A 19701-nucleotide genomic window follows, 5' to 3' on the forward strand; every position below is an offset into this window, starting at 1 on the left:
ACGGTTGAGTTTGGGTTCGTGGGTAATCCATGTTCTCTAGGTGGGGATGTCTGTGTCTTATGGGCTTCTGGTAGTATTCTGTGTTCTTTAGTGAGACGGTTGTGTGTTGAAGGCGTCTAGCTATGTTGTGTGATTCCTCCAGCAAGATGATCACGTGTTGAGAATCTCTGTTTCTGATCATCCCAGTGAGATGGTTGTATGATGAATGTGTCTGAGTTGTTATCTTCTGATGAGACAGATGGTTGTACTTAGTGTGTTTGTAAATGTTTTAATCCTCCTAGTGAGACAGTTGGCTGTGTTGAGTGTGTTCATGTGTGCTGTGATATTGAGACACATGGCTGTGTTGAGTGTGTTCATGTGTGCTGTGATCTTGTGACACACATGGCTGAGTTGAGTGTGTTCATGTGTGCTGTGATATTGAGACACATGGCTGTGTTGAGTGTGTTCATGTGTGCTGTGATCTTGTGACACACATGGCTGAGTTGAGTGTGTTCGGGTGTGCTGTGTTGAGCGTGTTCATGTGTGCTGTGATCTTGTGAGACACATGGCTGTGTTGAGTGTGTTCATGTGTGCTGTGATCTTGTGACACACATGGCTGTGTTGAGTGTGTTCGTGAGTCCCTGTGATCTTCCTGGTGAATTAAAGGGCTTGTGAGCCGGAGGCATCTTTCACAATTCCGTGACCTCTGTGGTGAGATGGTCGTGTGTTGAGGGCATCTGTTAATGTCGTATTATCTCTCTGGTGTTGGTGGTGGTGGTGGTGGTGCGTGTGTTACCGTACGGGTGCTGAGCTCGGCCTCAGAACCCATGCGGTGGGTGCGCAAAGGAATTTTCAGCGAGCCGGCGTCTTTTTATGGACGTTCTCTTGTTGATGCTCCCTTGGTGGTCTCCCAGGAAGGATCTTTTCTTTTTTTTTCTTTTTTTCTTTATGGCCATGTCCAGGGGGAGAGAGAGAGGAATCTGTAATTTTTCTTCTCATCTTTTCTATGAGATGGCTGGAGAGGACATTACTGGACACCACCAGCTGCCCATTCCAGACTGCAGGATACTGCACACACCCTCCCTCCCTCCCTTGGTCAAACCATCTGGCCGACGGCCGCATTTCCCACACCACACAGAGAAGAGGAACGACGGCGACCTTCCTCACGGGCTGCGCCGACGAAGGCAAATGACGTTTACACAGGAAGAGAGTAAGATAAACAACAATTACTAGCTTGGATTCCCGTCCCAGAGCTAAGCACCAGGATCCATGATAACGTAACTTTAAAGAGCAGATGAGGTCACATCCAAGCACCATGTCGTCCTCAAACGCTACAGTGTTTGTCCTCGAAATAATCAAGAGATAAATCTTAACTACAAGTGCTGAGTGAGTAACAAGTCGCCTGTAACTGTAAGGAAGATATAAACTGACATGATAACTCTCTCTCTCACTGTCTCTGAGAACTATTTGTTTGTTACTGGGAAAGTGTTTTACATTCGTGTTGCCCCGTCTTTTAACCTTATATATATATATATATATATATATATATATATATATATATATATATATATATATATATATATATATATATATATATTTAAGTATAAGTGCCATGTCCTTACTCTAATGTGTGGACACACACACACACACACACACACACACACACACACACACACACACACACACACACACACACACACACACACACACCAACTTAAGCCAGACACCCATTTATCGATCAGCCCCAAGGGGAGGAAGAAGAGCTGCGTTGGCTTTCGACCGACAACCACGCCCAGGATTCGAACCCCGGCGCGCCCGAGCGTGAATCATGGCCATCGGTGTTAACCACTATACCTTTGGAAGTCCGTAGGTATGTATGTGTACAGGGAAGTATACGTAAATACATAATCACAGCTATACGTTAAATGTTGACAAATGAGGCCATTGTTCGTTTTCCTGTCTCCCAGAACATGAGTGGAGGTCTGAGCATAATCGTATGTGACCTGTAATATGTAATCGTCAGTTGCTTATCCATTCATTTCTCTACTGTACCGTACAAGCTACTTCCACTAAACCCTGCCCTGTCCTGCCTCACCTTACTTTCCCTACGAACAGGTATCTCCATAATACATGGTATTTCTTCTCTCTTTTTTTGCCTGACAATTGAGCCAGAGGGAGTGATGGGTGAGGAGATGCCTTCCGATTTACTATCCTGTCGCTGCCACAATTTACACCATATCAACAAATATCCTCACCCAAGACTATCATTTCTCTTCTTATCTGTCCTTCACCTGTACTCCCTTGTTTGTACCTTACCCTACACTGCCCCACGCAGCCCTGCCCTCCGTACAGCCGCATCTGGGTGCTGAGATGGGGACACGGGTGGGGTGGGGCCTGGGGGCCGGTTGGATCACAACAACAGATGGGAGGAAGGGTCGCCTCACCCGCCCGCTCCGGCTCCACCTCCCTCCTCCATTCCAACTTGTTTTTCTACCGTGATTGTAGCAGATGAGGTGTGCGGTACTCACTGGTGTTGTCACAGGCGCTCTGAGGATCCTGATGGGTTCATCTCAACTTGAGTGAATTACTGTTGTGAATTTCTCATACATAGATTTTGAAAGACTATTTCTCGTCCCAAGGTAAGGTAGCCATTCGTACAAATCAGTTCCCTAAAATTAGTAATAGGTTACCACAGCTACCGCAGTGGTAGGACACCAGTAGGCATATTCCCACGTAATTAATATATTACACACTGCTGTCGGGAGCCATGGTCAGGCCTGACAAGCACCATCGAGTTAGAGGTGAGCTACGCTAAGCTGGGCGGCCGTGCAGCTGTTTGAGAGACAGCCCGTCAGTAGTTTGCCATAAAGTAATTTACTTAGCAGAAGAGTAAGTCAAGCATGAAGGGTGGCCCAGGGCGCGGGCGGTGTGAGGGGGGAAGATAAGGTGCGGGGTGTGTGGTGCCGCTGATTCTGGCGGGGTGTGTGAGTGTGTGTGTGTGTTGCCGCTGGTGAGTGGGTGGGCGGTGTGGGATGGGGTGGGTTGGGCGTGCGTGTGCCCCGGCCACTCCCCGTCATGCTAGCCCTACCCCACGGCTCGACACCCCTGCCACGCATGCACGGTTGCATATGATTCCATCGGCGATCTTATTATTTCTCTAATGGACCGATAATATCAATAGTGAAGGTATACTTTGTCTGTCAGGGGAGGCTAGTGCTGTGGCGGGCCCCGCGGCTGACAGACAGAGAGATAGACAGGCCGGCGTGCTGAGGACTCTATCTCCTCTCGGCTGGGTGTGCTGCTGGCGCGATATGCTGCCCGCGTCTGTACGGTGCACCTGTGTCCTATAGGGAGGGAGGAGGGATGTGTGTGTGTGTCTGTGGCCCCAGGCGGGAGGTCGGCCCGGGCTGTCAAGGATGTCACTCCGGAATGTTCCAGCGGTGCGGAAATATCGCTCTTGTAGACTTTTCTTCCTTCTGTTTCCGGCTACAAACAGCTCGGAAGAGGTGGCGTATATTCCGGTATCATCAGACTGAGGCTGGCCTCTGACCAACCAGTCAACGTTATGTATAAGAAGCGGTTAGTTATGTCTGCCTACGGGCGATGATCATACCTTAATGTGGCGACGGCTTCCACACTGGCAAACTGGACCAATTAACCGGATTCCTATCGAGTGAATTACAGAAAAACTGAACCAAAATTCCTGACGGTAGCATGGGTTATGAAAGATAATGACTCTAAAGACCTTGGTAATGCTACTAAATTAATTACAGGGGGGCGAGTGTGGCCGGCGCCAAGTGACGCGACCTGTATTGACATTGAACCTGGCGGCCTCACCGCTTCACTGGTCGCTCGTAACTACGTCCATTTTTTTTCCCTGTCTTTATCTCTCATTACGATCCACCGTTTCCGTCTCCCTGGTGATACCCACGTACACACGTACGCCGCCCTGACGCATCGTCATCGTTATTCGATGCATCGGTGGTTCTCTTGTGTGGCCTCGAAGGTAAGGACTCTGGAGAGGTGTGGCGTGATAACGTAAGGCGCATGCTGGGTGACTGGCTTCGTTTTATCAGTTCGTAATCTCGGTTTATCTCCAATCCTGGGGATTAGAAAACTTTACGCTTGTCCAATGATGCTGATACGTAGATCCTGCTCGGCGTGTGAAGGAGATAACCTGACCATCCACACGCCCTCTGTGGATAGGGGCTAATTACGTTATCATGTATCCACAACACACACGCACGCACACACATCCACTCACATACTCACAAAACAAAGATATCTACCAGATCCACATGTTATGTGAAATATATCTACGTTATGTGAAATATATCTACTATATCCACAACCTAACTGACTGTCTCCACACTATCCACATAATGTTTGAAGATACATAGGACATCCACACGGCTTGTGGTGATACGCACTCTATCCACACATGGCACGTTGCCCATCCAAGTGCCACACGCTACCCACGCCATCCACACGCTGCTACACTTATCCTCGTACTGCATGCTCAACATGAAGTTATCCACGTCAGCCACACTCCACATGAAGATACCAGCGCTATGTACGTGCCACAGCAAGATATGCCGTCTACACGCCATACCTATGTCATTACACGCCACACGCAGCGTCCCACGCCACCCCAACGCCATGCAACGGTAGTTGACCCATCCTGGGTCGTCCCCCCCTAACCGCAATGACCAGCCCTACAGAAGTCAAATAGTGATCTGTAGCCTCAATGTCTTACTCTCTTCAGTATAAAGAAAATCAATATTCAGTCTGACAGGTTGACATGAAGGTAGAATAATCAAATGGTCTTCATAATGGACCTCCCTGGGGAGTAGCAGTTAGCGTTCCTGACAGTGAAGCATTCACGGGGCCGCTCAGGATCGATCGCGTAGGTTCCAATCCTGGTTGTGTCAGGCAGTCCACAGTCAACCCAGCTGTTTATCGATAAATGTGGTACCTGGCTCAGGATATACGTGTATATATATATATATATATATATATATATATATATATATATATATATATATATATATATATATATATATATATATATATGAATATATGTATACAGCGTTAATGAGATGGCATTGATTTAGCGTCTCAGCTGCCCGTGCCACCTTCGCTAACATATAAAAAAAAAAGATCCAGACAGACGCAGGGCAGCACCTTGTACGAACAGACTGAACATCAGGTTTTATCTTATCGCCATGAACGTCAGTTACAACATGTAATCAACCAACTTAGTTTTCAGATCAGATGATAAAGATACTCTGCAATCCTTGGGACGGCACATAAATAAACAGGTGTTTTCTTTACGTGTGTTTGTGTGATAGTAATAATGACTATTAGCTTTTTGGAGAATTACCTGCCGTCGAAGGCTAAAGATATACACACCGTAAAAAATTTAGGGCTACATAAGTGGACCGCAGAGGTCAAATGCCTTTACGCAGGTACAGGGAACTGATTACTGAAGACGTTTTTAATAACTGGAATATGGCTGTTCTCTTTTAGAGGTCTATACGAAGCCGTTGTGGAGACGAGCTGGAACGTGGACCGAGGGATTTCAGGTGGCAGGAGGTGACGGTGGCGAGAGGATGGTGCAGCAGCGTCTTCCCGCACGTGTAGAACCCTGGAGGACGACTGGCAGAGTCGGGAGCACCAGTGTGTTGAGCACCTCTCGATAGGTGGTGTTGTGTGTGTGTGTGTGTGTGTGTGTGTGTGTGTGTGTGTGTGTGTGTGTGTGTGTGTGTCCTCCCCTTGGGGTAGGTTGTAGGTCGTGTCCTGGGGCGCTCTGTCAACTGGTATCACCGTGCTGGTGTGGCCTCAAGCCATCCCCACCACCAACCACCACCACTTCTCACAATGCCTCTCCTAGATCCTTCAGCTCTACCTCCACCATAAATGTCCTATTGCCATCTACATTACTAAGTCCTCCTAACTGCCCAACTCCCCCTCTAACCACCTGCCACTGCATACTTATTCCAATTACCTATCTCAGCTCTTTGACTCCCTTACCTCCAACTAACTCTTAAAACTTTTCACCATATGATAGGTATGTACCTTACCATCTTCCACCACTAACCTAACCTCTCCCACTGACTGCGACCACTGTTCATCTTCCACTGCGAGCACCGCACACACACACACACACACACACACACACACACACACACAACCCTGCCAAGCCCCTGCCGGCCTGGAGTGAGAACCAACACAATATTCTGGTCGTAACTGCGTTGTGTAAGTGATGTCGCCCCGGGCACCGTTACCAATCGCACTTGCCGCCTACGCCGCCGCTACTACAGACATCCTCAACTGATGTCACTGTTACCAATGGTACAGACATCTATACTGTTGTCACTGCCACCGGAGCTATACATATATATCTATCTTCCTTACCATCGCAGGCCACCAGTGCTACAGAGTTCTTAACTGTTGTCACTGTCATACCCACTGTGCTACCAACACAGTCCCCAGGCCATCAACACCTCAGGATGCTTGACAGCAGACAACACCACCACCCAGCTCAAGTGCCACCAGTCTCTCTCTCTCTCTCTCTCTCTCTCTCTCTCTCTCTCTCTCTCTCTCTCTCTCTCTCTCTCTCTCCACAACACTCATCACCACAGCAACTACCACCATCACAGGCTACTACCACTACCACCACGGCAGTAACCACCACCACCACCACCACCATTACCACAGGTCACCACTATCCCTAACCACAGCAACCCACCTTAAGGTTACCACGACCAATCACAGCAGCAACACCACCCTAGGTTACCAATTACCACCACAACCACCACCGCCACCGCCACAGTTACCACCCCACTTCTCCACTGTCAGTCGCACCGCAGGTCAACTTATAAGAAAAACTTGCCTTGCTTCATGTGGTTGCAGGTATGTGGTACTGGAGTAACAGCCGTGAGTCATGACGCAGTCCACTGCCCTGTGCCTCTGCTGCCGCCACCAGAATAACACCAAAACACCTCACTTACTTAGGACGGAGGAGCAGTCGAATTCAATGTTAGAATTTATAGTTCTCCTTTGCTCCTCCTATTGTAAGGTATTTCTCAGACGTCGGTTGTGATCATCCCGACGACCAGACATGACATCGTCCAAGATTCATGTGTGTAGGTGTCATTGATGTGAATCTTCTTCCAGCTAGGAACTCCTGTGAATAACCAGCTGGCGGAGTTCGTCACTTCAATAGTGGGATGTCGCCAGTCGTTATCACTGGCTTGAACGGAATGTTTTTATTCAACTTTAGTACGAAAAACTCCGATGTTTGTTGTCCCTCGTCTTGCGAATGAAATGCCCGATGGCATTTGCATTTGATGTGAATACTGGATTTATTTCAAGGAAGCGCCGCTTTATTTTTTTCTCCCCAAAACATCAGACATATCTAAGGGTGGCCTTGTGGGAAGCTGAATACCCTACAGGATCAACTGGGAGGGTTGTCTGGTCTTACTTGCTCTGTTACTGGAAGCAGCCAATATTGCAGGTGTGTGTCCTAGTGGAAGGGGGTGGGGGAGGATAGGAGAATAAGTACTGCCGAAGCAAGTACAAGGGGAAAGGATAACTATCCTGGACTAAAGCGTTTGCTACATCATACGTCGGTAAGCAGCGTGTGGCCAACACTCGCCAGCCTGAAACTGCTCCCCTTTTACTCGTGTCCTTGTCGGCTGGGGAGGCGTTCTTCTGGTGGTGAGAGAAGAGTGGCGGTGTGAGGCCCTGCTAGTCTTACACCGGTGTCCTGACGCTGTTGGCCATTAGTTCCTGCTAGTCCGCAGGTTAACCCTGCCGCTCGCACCGTCATATCGCCTCCAGATGCGCCGCCACTACTGTACACGATAATTTGCGAGTCTGCGTTACAGCAGCTGTGCTAATCAACAGCCCTGGATGCTTCCTGACACCTAAATCCTCCTTTTTATGGTGTGGTGTGAGTGGTAACCCGTCCTCTCGGGAAAACAGTGATTTCTGATGATAGTGTGATGCAGATGTTGAGGAGGGAGCGCGGCCGTGTCTTGCGGTGGTAACCAGAGTCCTCTTGTGGCCGTGGACTGACCCACTCCCTTCCGCGCTAGAGGGCAACTGTAACCACCTGTGCCAGATGATCCCTCCCCCCGGCCTGCCTCCCGCTCACCCAGCACGCTAGCCCTGCAGAGGCCCCTAACAGGGACATGATACACACGTGATATGGCCCCAACCAAGAAAAATTGAGTGGGCCGTCTCACGGAGGCACCATAATGGGACATCTCCCAAGAACCGGTTACAGAGGGACATCTCTGGTTCGCTCGTTGAGGAATGTTGTCAAAATACACCTATTAGAGCTCTTAAGGCACCACGATGGTCGATACCCTGTTTCAGGGACGGTGTAAATATGGCATTGTGGAGAATATGGAAGTCATTAGCGTGGGAGGTCAGAGTGGCCCCCCCATGGTCGAGGTGGAGGAACACGACACCTGACGACCGGGTCGCTGCTGTCACTCAACCACCCCCGCGTGGAGAGGAGGGTAGGGGAGGGCACCATGGGGGTGAGTGAAACCTTGGAGCCAAGCTGACTCGCCTGCCTGAACAGTGGCTCTCTCTGACCTGGCTGGCGGCTTAGGTGATGATAAATAATTTCTGATATCAAAAGATCGTCGTTAGCGCGGCTTGCGCGGGTGGGTCTTCCCTCCGCTGTAAACCCTCCACTCCTCTCCCCTTCTCCCCCCGAGTGGACTATCTAGGGGTTGGCTGCAAGGTGAAGAACCCCATCCCGCCATGGGGCTGCTCACCTGTGTAGTTCCGCCCCGCTGGACAATGTTTATGTTGTGCCGGATCACACCGATAAAGTGCCAGCGATCGTACGTGGCGTCCGTGAGGTAACATTCTGACGTTAGCGATGGAGCAGAGATTGTTTACGCTCCTCTTGGCGGTGTTGCATGATCTGGGTTATCGGGGGAGGAGGAGGGAGGGAGGAGGGGAGGTGGTCACAAGAGCGACACTGGTCAGGGACTAGTGTCGAGAGAAAGCAATGTGACCTATGACCTCCTCCCCAGCGGCCCAGGAGTCACTCGTGACCGGAAATAGTAAGAACCAGTCTGATATACGAGGAAGGAAGACCTGCCTAGCTATGAGGAACTACGCCGACAAGTTACCCTATAACGAGGCTAGCACGTAGCGCTCACCGCAGAGAGAGAGAGAGAGAGAGAGAGAGAGAGAGAGAGAGAGAGAGAGAGAGAGAGAGAGAGAGAGAGAGAGAGAGAGAGAGAGAGAGAGAGAATGCTTGAACGCAACGCGAAATAGAGAGCTGGGTTATTACATATACTTTCTGTTGGCTAGTAGTACTGGCGTAGCTCACAAAAACATCAAAAAAAACAAAAAAAAAAACAGGGAGAATGCTGGAGTGGACTGCTCAGCCGCGAGCCAAGCTGGTGGTGGTGCCAACATCTCTCTTCCCGGCCAGCTCCCTCGAAAGAAGAGCAACCTGATGCTGTGGACGGCCCGGTACACCACGACCAGCCAGGTGCAGATGTACCACGAGCCCGGTACACAACGCCTAGCTGGACGGAGGTCTACCAGATGGCCGGTGCAAGATGATGATGGTGTTGGACCGCCAAGTACACCATGTGGGGTTTGGTGCAGGTGGACCAGCAGTTCGCGCTACGCTACACTTGGCCAGGTACCAGAAGCCCGGTAGAGGCCCACTTCCCCCTCCTCCTCTTTCCCTCACCAGACACCCAACAGATGTATTGCAGAGGCCCGGTACACCACGAACGGGTAGTAGAGGTGTACCTGTGACCCAGTACAACCCGGTACACCACGATTGGGCAGCAGGGGTGGCAGGGTGAAAGTAGAGAGGCAGCGCGCGGGGCCACTTGCAAATGCACTGCCTTATAGGGAATCCTGGCGGCAGCCTCGGCCCCGCGCCCCGCTACCTGGCGACTCCTGCTCTCATGCGCGCCGACACGCCAGCCTACCTGCCCGTCCAGGGACCTGTGGGGAAGGGGAGAGGGGGAGATGGAGACACACCTGGGAGAGGAGACAGAGATGACGAGAACAAGACAGCAGAGAGACACATCCACAGCCCTCAGGAGGGAGGTACAGCTGCCGAATGAACAGCTTGTTATGAAGAAGTCTTGCGACAGGTTGTGTTAACTCGATGTTTTCCTTCTGTTTCAGAGTTCCTGCAGCGGCAGCACCACCAGCAGGGGAGGCCCCGAGACCCCCGGTAAGTACACACCAAGTTTGTTTACACTCCACAACGAAAACAGCTGCTTAAGCCTCGATGGATCTGGCTACAAGAATTTGGTTTCAGAGGGGGAGGTGCGACTGAGAAGGATGGAATTGAGGATGAGTATTCATTTACGAGTTCCCACGCTGAGAGAGAGAGAGAGAGAGAGAGAGAGAGAGAGAGAGAGAGAGAACCATAGAATCCGTCAAGACAAACTCGCAGAAAAACAATAGGGAGTGGGCAGGGGTGTCTAGACACCTCGCCGATCCGTTGCACCCTCCTCAAACTCTCCCACACTTTTCACACTATCTTTACGCACCATAATGCGTGTGCGCTCACCTGCTATCTGCTCCAGCTTTCAATAATACCCAGTTTCCGAGAAAGGTCACGGTGATGATTATGTGATTATGGGCCAGGTAAGAACTAGAAACTTGTACTCAATGTCTTTATAGCAACTTTATGGCAGCCACTGAGGGGGTGAAGGGGGAGGGGGGATTAGAATAGATTGTAGCAATGCTGAAGGTAAGTGTTAATTATAAGTAAATGGTGGGGTGTGGGAAGCAAGAGGAGCCCCAGGCAGAAATGGCATGGCATAGCATGGCAGAGCAGGGCAAGGCAGGGCAGGGCACGGTAGGGCTGGGCTGGCTGGACGACGCTGGTCGCTTGCTGCGTGGTACCCTTAGCCTCTCCTCAAGAAGACACATGTACTGAAGAAAGCAAGCCAAATCTACTAGTCAGTTTTACCATACAAGCCAGGCTCAGCCCATAGGCCAATCATGCTCTGTAATCGGGACCCGCACGTCAAGCCAGGTACAGAAGCCAGAACAGGTTCATTTTGTAAGCTTGTACAGGTGCGGGGTCCTCCGTCTGGCGCACACCCTGACGCACAGACGTGAGCTGAGGCGTAGCGACTGCTCTCAGGGCGCTACTGGATACCGGAGTCACACCACGGCTGTGGAAATATTCCGGGGGAACACCAGAACCTCCAAGTATTATTCTCAAAAGTATGTAAACTATCATAATTCCAGGTAGTTTCCAACTCCGAGAACTGGTACTGTTGGAATGCTAATGTAGGGTGGGTATTACCATATTGCTAATGTGGCGTCTGTTAAGTGTCTGCTCTGAGGACGAGTTCGTATGTGTGTGTGTGTCCGAGGTGTCTGTTGGCGTCGTAGTAGATATGCTGCCTTTTGGGTGTCTGCTGTGAGGACGGATCGGTGTGTGTGTGTCTGTTAGCGTCGTAGTGGGGGATGTGCTCTTATTACCCACTATAACCAAACAGTAAACGCGCGTTTACAACCATCTAACATTTACACATAACCGAGGGATATATACTGGGAGACCTGTTAAAGATAATGACCCTCGAACACACCGTCTTGAGTCGACCACCTCCAGCTACAAGCACCAGGCCCAGCCGCGACCCCCTAAACTTTTACACATATTTTCACTCGCCTGAACGTGTAAGTGATAAATAATGGAGTCGTAAATGAGGCACTACTCCTGTTCATGTTTGGAGATGCTTTCCCATTCCCGGGGCTGAAAGGTCAGAGGGGACAGCTAAGCTTCCTAGTGCTCCTAAACGCAAGATAAAAGTTTTTAATTGGATATTCATTTTTGGTTTGATTGTATTAGGTCGGGGTGAGCACACAACACCTACGACACCAGCTCGTTGGCTGGGATTCATTGTGCATTAATTCTGCTTCATAACTTTAACATAAGTAATCAGGGAACGTTAAACATTAAAGCAACTTGAATAATTAGGCAGAAAATATGTATGATGATATCTACACCTGATGTTGGCTATATATTTCGTTCTTAGGCAGTATGGCTGACCCATGACCCGGGAACGGTTCAATAATTTTCTTAACCCCTTCGTCCCCAACGGTACGACGCTTGAGCACCCTTAGGCTCGACGGTACGACTCCTGAGCACGAAGGTACGACCTTCGAGTAAGAAAGTATGGTCCTTGGGTATAATCGCCTGGCCTCTTGACTTCTTCGTTATGGGTCAGGTCAAAGGCCAGGCCATCATACTTAGCTCAAGGGTCATAGCGAAGTATTCGAGCGTCGTGCCACCATGCTGAAGAACCGTACCGTCACGGTCAAGGGGTTAAAAATCCCATCTTAAGCCTCAGACGCCTCAGTGAGGCGGGTTCTGTTGCTGAAATCACGACCCCCTCCAAACGAGGATGACAGACTTCACATGCTTAAGATATTTGAGTTCACATTCTAACACTTTTTTAAATAGGAGAAACTATACCGCAGATACAATAATTTTCCATACATACTAGAGAAAAAAAAATAAACTCCAGAACTTTGCATTTCTCTCGCAAGAAATATCTGTTGATTATATGAGTCTAGCTGACGGCCGGTGAAACACACTGCCCAGATGCTTCTCGCAGCCACCATACTTGTGGGGAAGAAATGGCTTGACATATCTCCACTCGTGAACAAGACGCAGGTGAACGAGCCTTGCAACACTGCCATATCTCCACTCGTGAACAAGACGCAGGTGAAAGAGCCTTGCAACACTGCCACTCCTGTACAAGACAGAGGTGTGCGAACCTTGCTACTCTCTCACTCCAGCACGATATATTGGGTAGAAGACGTGCTACATTCCCACTCTGACACGTGGGAGACTTAACAATTGATGCACCAACTTTGCTACACTCCCGAAGAGACGTTGATTGGCGGTATCTTAACATACGAGGCTCAGATATTCCCTATGGACGCTATCATCCTGATCAAGTCATAGATTGGGACACAGACACAAACAAGCACAAGGGGGGAGAGCAACTTACTCCAAATCAAGGGGTAAGTTGTGTAAAGATGGGATGTACCGCGACCTATTTTGTCTGAGGTTTTCTCAATTATCTTAAAGATACTTAGAGACAAGTGTATCTTCAGATGCTGAACAAAGCACCTGAAAGCCTGATTCCATTACGGTACCATGGCGACTGAAGCTAATCGTGCATCAAAGTCCAAATTCAGTAGCTGGTTTATGAAAGATACGTCAGAGAACCGAGGAAATATTCAGCAACATTCCCTCCGTCTCCCGTCATGAGACTCAAGAGATTTCGACTAGAAAGCTTGTGCCACAGTGTTGGTCGACGCAAGCTGCGTGGAGGCCATCCATCCATTACCCTGAAGAGCCTCCTGCTGGGAGCTCTTTACGACCGGCCAGGGTGTTGCCATCCCCACCTGCTCCTGGAGAGGCCCCCGCTAGGTCTACTTTCCCCCGCGGACTCGCCTCCTCACCTCCCTCCTCCACACCGTCAACGCCACCTGTGTTGGAATGTGCCCCTGGTGCAGCCTCTGGGTCGGACTGGGTCGTTCAGATCTACGAACTGGTAACCCAGCGTTGTTTTTCACCTCTAAACTCAGATTTATTCTCTTATTTCTAATTTAAAAGTGGATGGACAGAATGCATTTATCTTATATATATTTATGAGTGATATTGCCTTTTTGTAAAGAAAAAAAGGTGTCTTCTTCAGCCTGAGTTTTCTATTCCGTATTCAAATTTCACACACCAAGATCCTTCTTTTTTTTTTCTTTTTTTCTTCAGGGTGTTCCTCAAGTGTGCTTGAACTGCTGCATTTGTCTCAGTATTTTAGTGTGCAAGTGCCGTGTGCCGACCGCTCATCATCCTAGTCCTATACCGTAACTATTTAGGTCTACCTAAACAAGCATGTTTCATACTACACTCTAAAATCTATGGAGATAAAAGTAAGATCCGTCAATCACTGCTATTGTACCATACGTAAAGAACCGTACATAAAGTCTGGCTTGTTTCAGTGTGCAACAACAGAACCAGAAATTGGTATTCATGGGATATACAGGTATTCAGAAGTCTCATTATTGCCGGGAAACATGTTTCCATTTATAGATACATTTACTGCAGTGGGCCAGACGGGAGCACGTTAGCCCATCACGCCACACATCGCATCATACACCGCCACTGAATAATGATGGACCTTAAGACACTGCGCACACTGTGCACGGACGAACAATTCACCTCCCTGCACCCTTGTCGATATGTCTCATGTCCTGCCATGCCCGCTGGTCTTAAGAGATGTCTTCAAACAACACGGACGAACAATTCACCTCCCTGCACCCTTGTCGATATGTCTCATGTCCTGCCATGCCCGCTGGTCTTAAGAGATGTCTTCAAACAACACGGACGAACAATTCACCTCCCTGCACCCTTGTCGATATGTCTCATGTCCTGCCATGCCCGTTGGGTCTTAAGAGATGTCTTCAAACAAGCATCATTTATACAGTAACTTGGGTACTAAGCATAAGCTGTGTGAGTGTCAAAACCCACTCAGATGATGTACTTGCTTGGTAACAGCTTCGAAAACGTTCACGGTAAAATGGAGAGAGGCATCGCTACCCGACAGTAGCCTCTGAGTGACAGTAACTCCTCCGGTGAAATTCTACTGCTACTGACCTTTCCGGTGACGAGCGAAAAAAAGAAGAAAAAACTTAATATCTTTCGAGTAAGAAGTAAAGATGAGGCTTTACGGCATCAGGTTTGCGCCACACTTTACCCAGACCGATGGTGACAAAAACACACAGTATTCCTCAAGTCACTGTCAACGACAACTTCAAAATTATAACAATTCTAGTCATTACTCTGTTGAGTCATCTGTTATTCAATCAAGTCAAAGAAAAGTGTTTTCTCTGAAATCTCGAGAGCGAGAGAAAGAATACACTGCCCATGTGCCTCCTGCATGTCGTAGGAGGCGACGAAATGTGTGTGTTGGAGATGGGCTGGAAATCCTCCCCTCTCTCGTATTAATATTTAAAGGAAGAACTGTATACATTTCTTCCTCCTAGGTTCAGTCATCTGTCTCTGACGCTACCTCGGTTACGCGGGAAACAGCGAACACGTACGAAAGCTGCACCATGCACACTATAGAAAGTACTTAAGACAGTGTGCTTGAACTAGAAGAAAAAGAAAAACACTATTCGTAATTCTATATGTCATAAACTTATCTGTGCCTATCAACACTGGTCTCCATTCAACCAATTCATCCATCTGGGAGAGGCAGTGTTTAACAGCACTTTTCTTAACATGTTCAATACATCCCATCTATTAATAAACCTTGACGGGGGACTATGCTAAACCTCTCTGACCTTCTCGCGTCTCAGCTAATGGCTACCACATGTGCCTGTGGGAGGTACTCTCACAGACCTTCCCAAGTGACGTGTGCTTGAGCCGCTTATAAACCATTTAACGACACTAGAAGGCCAATAAAAAGGTGACAACATACAGAAAGCAACCAAGAAAGGTTTTCTTTCTACTTACTTCCGTAACGATTGACTGTTGGAAACCCGTGATACTAAGAGACCACGAGTAAAGGCAGACAGGTGGCTGTTATTTCTTGTTAAACCCACAGGTAAATCGAGACTCCAGATACGCGCTCTTACATAGGTTATGAAAACTGGAAACAAACGCCTTACAACCATCGTAAGTTTCTCTCTCATTCATTTACTCCTGGATGTGATTTGGGAAGCCTCCTTAACCTCGGCTGACCACCATGGTACGACCACCCTTGCGTATGGTGACGCGACCTTTTTGGCGGTCAAAGACCAGGCCATCATATGAACCCAGGGATCGTACCGTCGTGCTCAAGGGATTAAACGGAGTCCTCTGAAAGTAATGGGTTTAAATACTCCAGCATCACACAAAGCACCTGACACCCTGGACTTCAGTAATCCCATCGTAGAACATGTAGGTGTGTGGCCAGGCATCTCTGTAAGACTAATTCCTCCCTAATAAAACGTTTCCAGATCTGGCCCTCAGATAAGAAAGAAAAAAAATACACTCATAGATAACACAGAAACAGCCATTCCTGATAACAGTTTCCTTTTTTTTTTTCAATCACACTCATGGTATAAATCAATACAATACCGAGATGTGAATTATAAGTCCTTGGTACCACACTTATATTTCTTGAAAAACCCAAGGTTACAATTCAACAGAATAAGGAGTGAAATGATCATAAGTGGATGAGTGACTCCTTTGTTGCGGCCAACATTTGAGTGTGACCCAGTCCTTATTGAGAAAGCTGGGTCCCAAGACGGGATTCGCGTCAATGTCACCTAGAATTCACTCAAAGCCTTACGTTACGTGCACTCAAATCTTAGCTTACCAAGTTACATGATCCCATACATCACAGACCTGATTATCCAGAAGGCTGAGACGCGTGCGTTGGATAGGAAGTAATGGAACGAGGTGATACATGGGGGGCGACTTGCTATTAATGGTATAAAGCAGGGCAAATGAAACATTACACATGGCAGCTGGAGGTGTGAAAATGAGACCATTTATACATCCGTTCCTGACGCTACTTCTAGAAGGCGGTAAAAGCGATTAGGAACTGAAAAATACAACAATAAGAGGAAATATCAAATAAAACCAAATGCTTAAATGATCAGACTCACTCGTTGTCACAGTATTCCCCATAAGTCTCATCGGGAATCTAAGAATGTATCGACAGGGTAGTATGACACATATACTGCTCACTGTACCACAGAAATATACTCTCTCAACAACCTTACCTCCAAAGTGAATAAAGATTATATTTGAAGAATACGAACATGAGATTATATCCAGTTCTATTCCTCCGACCCCCCCACACGACTGTTCGTTTTCATTCATTTCGTGATAACCGAAGGAGATCCCCAGCAATGCCTAGAATAGTGCCAATAGCGTTAGACACAGTGCCATCAAGACCTTTCTTCAGTTCACAATGGAATCGAGTTGTGAGCAGATAGATAAAAAGAAAAAGTCTAACTCAACTACACATCTTGACGAGAAATGATCGTAGAACATAAGTACAATATCTAGGTACAGAGCGGGACTGTATAATGTTGGATACAGTGAGGAAGTTTACATGGACTGAGATGATGAGGTTTACATGGACTGAGATGATGAAGTTTACATGGACTGAGATGATGAAGTTTACATGGACTGAGATGATGAAGTTTACATGGACTGAGATGATGAAGTTTACATGGACTGAGATGATGAGGTTTACATGGACTGAGATGATGAAGTTTACATGGACTGAGACGATGAAGTTTACATGGACTGAGATGATGAAGTTTACATCGACTGAGATGATGAAGCTTACATGGACAGAGATGAAGAAGTTTACATGGACAGAGATGAAGAAGTTTACATGGACTGAGATGATGAAGTTTACATGGACTGAGATGATGAAGTTTACATGGACTGAGATGATGAAGTTTACATGGACTGAGATGATGAAGTTTACATGGACTGAGATGATGAAGTTTACATGGACTGAGATGATGAAGTTTACATGGACTGAGACGATGAAGTTTACATGGACTGAGATGAACACAGATTAAAAAACATATTCATATCCTTCTTAGAAATGATTCTCAGATCTTTCGAGTCTCGTCTACACTTCATAGTAAAGAGCTGTCTGCTGTGTTCCACCTAAATATGTTATTTTTCTCTCTTTAAGGTTTTTTTAATAGCCTGGTGAGACTGTGTTCTCGTGCCGCGGCTAATTGTCCTTCCCTGAGGCATCTAGCGTCCTTACTGGAAAGTATTATAAGACAGAGTTATCTTTCAGTTTCTTGACAGCATAATTACATCCTGCCTGACCTTTTCTCCTGTCGATAAATTTCGTTTCGCTAAACATACTGTATTTCAACCCCTCGTGAGTGAAGACATAATTGAAAAAAAAAAATAATATATATATAATGTTATGGAGGGCAGTAGGAGCGACCAGCATTAACACACACATCACTGGACCAGGAGCAGGCGGGAGGTCGGGGCAGGGACGGGCAGGGGTTAAGTACTGGAGGTGATGGTGTGGCAAGAGGCAATATTCTCACGTACGTTATTACTGTAGGTGACCAGAGTAGTGAGGACGCTGTGGGCCGATGCTGGCTCACCACCACCCCTCCCCCCCCCCCTCTCTCTCTCTCTCTCTCTCTCTCTCTCTCTCTCTCTCTCTCTCTCTCTCTCTCTCTCTCTCTCTCTCTCGTCACACACACACACACACACACACACACACACATCTGTGAGTGTTGATATCGAATTACCAAACTAAATGGTTAATGGTATCACGGGGTGAAACTTCTACATGCTGTCATAAGAGATAGGGGAGAGCACTAACACGTCCCGCCATCTTGCAACCGAACGCCACCCGGACTAAGGGATCAGGCTACCAGCACACCAGTGTAAACAAATTAAGGAGTTAACACCCCTACAGAGGGACATTACCAGGGCGCCGTAGAGAGCTAGGTGCTAACGTGGTCGAGGTTAAACGCCCCGGGTGAGACGGTGGACTGCGTGGTGGAGGAGGAGCTGCAAGCGAGTGGAAGGGGTTCAATTGTCAGAGTGGTGTCGCAAGATGCGACCATCACCGACCGACGCCCGGCCGGCCGTCGCCTCAGTGGACCATTACCTTCGTCACTATGAACCCAATGTGCTGTGCTGTGTCATACCCTCGCACCGCCAGGACCTCCTAATATACGGTATGTTGTGCGATGGTGCTAAATGCCAGCACAAACGCCCTCCCTTGTGCGAGCCATGGACCAAACAGCTCTAGGGGCAACACTCTACTCTGTAAAGTCGCTACTTTCACCCACAGTACATACTGACAACTGCCTGTTATATTAGTTTTAGCTGCTTATACTACAACTGTGAAGACCTCCCGATCCCTGTAGGTCAGAACACACAAGGTAAAGTAGTCACCTGGTGAGAACTCCTGGTTGCACATTTGTATCTAAGAGGGAAAACTTGAGACAAAAAATATATACCAGACCAGTTTTTGGTGCAGGAATTTTACTGTGTGTCAAATCAACCCCTAAGAGGACCCAGACACTAACACTCACCTAAGCTATGAACCTTTGGTCTCATGAACTCCAAAAGTTCTCGTTCATCTGTGTTCAACCGATACTTCAATACTTTCGAGAAGTTTGACCCCAGGACAGGCCTCTCGTCTCCCCACATTACCTCCAGTCACCAACTATTTCGTGCGAGATGCGTCCCACAAGTCGAACGTAGTAAGACAAATTCTAAACATCAGTACAAGTACATAGTTTTCGTTCTATTTTGTACGAGGAACTACAGCGGGAGGTACATAACATCCTCGCCCGGATGGACCACTTCACTGCGGACACGTACAGAGTGAAAGCTGTATATATAGGCGAGTAAATAAGAAAATAAATACATGAATAAACAGATACTCATAATGGCCGCCTTAATGAGACCTGTTGCTTGTACCTGAGCGGGATGACGGGGCTGCTCCCTCCTGCTGCCTGATGCCACTCTATCGCGCAGGTCATCGGTCACTCTGGCTTGTAGCCTGCTGGCCTGCCTCAGGTGGTGTGTTGTGGCATGGCTTAAGTGGCGGTGGTGTGTGGTGGCCCGGCTCAGGTGGCGGTGGTGCGTGGTGGCCCGGCTCAGGTGGAGGTGGTGTGTGGTGGCCCGGCTCAGGT

At 48.1% G+C, this 19701-nt stretch overlaps 1 protein-coding gene across 1 annotated transcript in view; it reads left to right on the forward strand.

Annotated features, from left to right (window-relative positions):
* Positions 1–19701, forward strand: part of Sema5c (Semaphorin 5c) — a 101239-nt gene that overhangs the window by 20364 nt on the left and 61174 nt on the right. The window contains exon 2 of the mRNA XM_071679141.1: positions 10162–10210. The gene's annotated coding sequence lies outside the window, so the exon portion shown is untranslated. The remainder of the gene's footprint in view (positions 1–10161; positions 10211–19701) is intronic.

The sequence above is a fragment of the Panulirus ornatus genome, chromosome 29 (genome assembly GCF_036320965.1).
Source record: "Panulirus ornatus isolate Po-2019 chromosome 29, ASM3632096v1, whole genome shotgun sequence".
In the NCBI taxonomy this organism is placed as follows: Eukaryota; Metazoa; Arthropoda; class Malacostraca; order Decapoda; family Palinuridae; genus Panulirus; species Panulirus ornatus.